The sequence below is a fragment of the Penaeus chinensis genome, chromosome 9 (assembly GCF_019202785.1).
Source record: "Penaeus chinensis breed Huanghai No. 1 chromosome 9, ASM1920278v2, whole genome shotgun sequence".
Taxonomy (NCBI): domain Eukaryota; kingdom Metazoa; phylum Arthropoda; class Malacostraca; order Decapoda; family Penaeidae; genus Penaeus; species Penaeus chinensis.
This window is the reverse complement of record NC_061827.1, coordinates 37,412,136-37,413,367: the sequence shown is the minus strand read 5'-3', so window position 1 is coordinate 37,413,367 and position 1,232 is coordinate 37,412,136.

Sequence of the window (1,232 nt, the reverse complement as noted above, 5' to 3'; positions counted from 1 at the left end):
GTATATATATGTATATATATGTATATATATGTATATATATGTATATATATGTATATATATGTATATATATGTATATATATGTATATATATGTATATATATGTATATATATGTATATATATGTATATATATGTATATATATGTATATATATGTATATATATGTATATATATGTATATATATGTATATATATGTATATATATGTATATATATGTATATATATGTATATATATGTATATATATGTATATATATGTATATATATGTATATATATGTATATATATGTATATATATGTATATATATGTATATATATGTATATATATGTATATATATGTATATATATGTATATATATGTATATATATGTATATATATGTATATATATGTATATATATGTATATATATGTATATATATGTATATATATGTATATATATGTATATATATGTATATATATGTATATATATGTATATATATGTATATATATGTATATATATGTATATATATGTATATATATGTATATATATGTATATATATGTATATATATGTATATATATGTATATATATGTATATATATGTATATATATGTATATATATGTATATATATGTATATATATGTATATATATGTATATATATGTATATATATGTATATATATGTATATATATGTATATATATGTATATATATGTATATATATGTATATATATGTATATATATGTATATATATGTATATATATGTATATATATGTATATATATGTATATATATGTATATATATGTATATATATGTATATATATGTATATATATGTATATATATGTATATATATGTATATATATGTATATATATGTATATATATGTATATATATGTATATATATGTATATATATGTATATATATGTATATATATGTATATATATGTATATATATGTATATATATGTATATATATGTATATATATGTATATATATGTATATATATGTATATATATGTATATATATGTATATATATGTATATATATGTATATATATGTATATATATGTATGCATATGTATAAATACATACATATATATGTATATATATAGACACACATATATGTATGCATATGTATATATATACATATATATGTATATATATATATATATATATATATATATATATATATATATATATATACACACAAAGAGAGAGAGGAAGATAAAAAAATAATGAAAGAAAGAACGAGAGAGAGGGAGACAGAGAG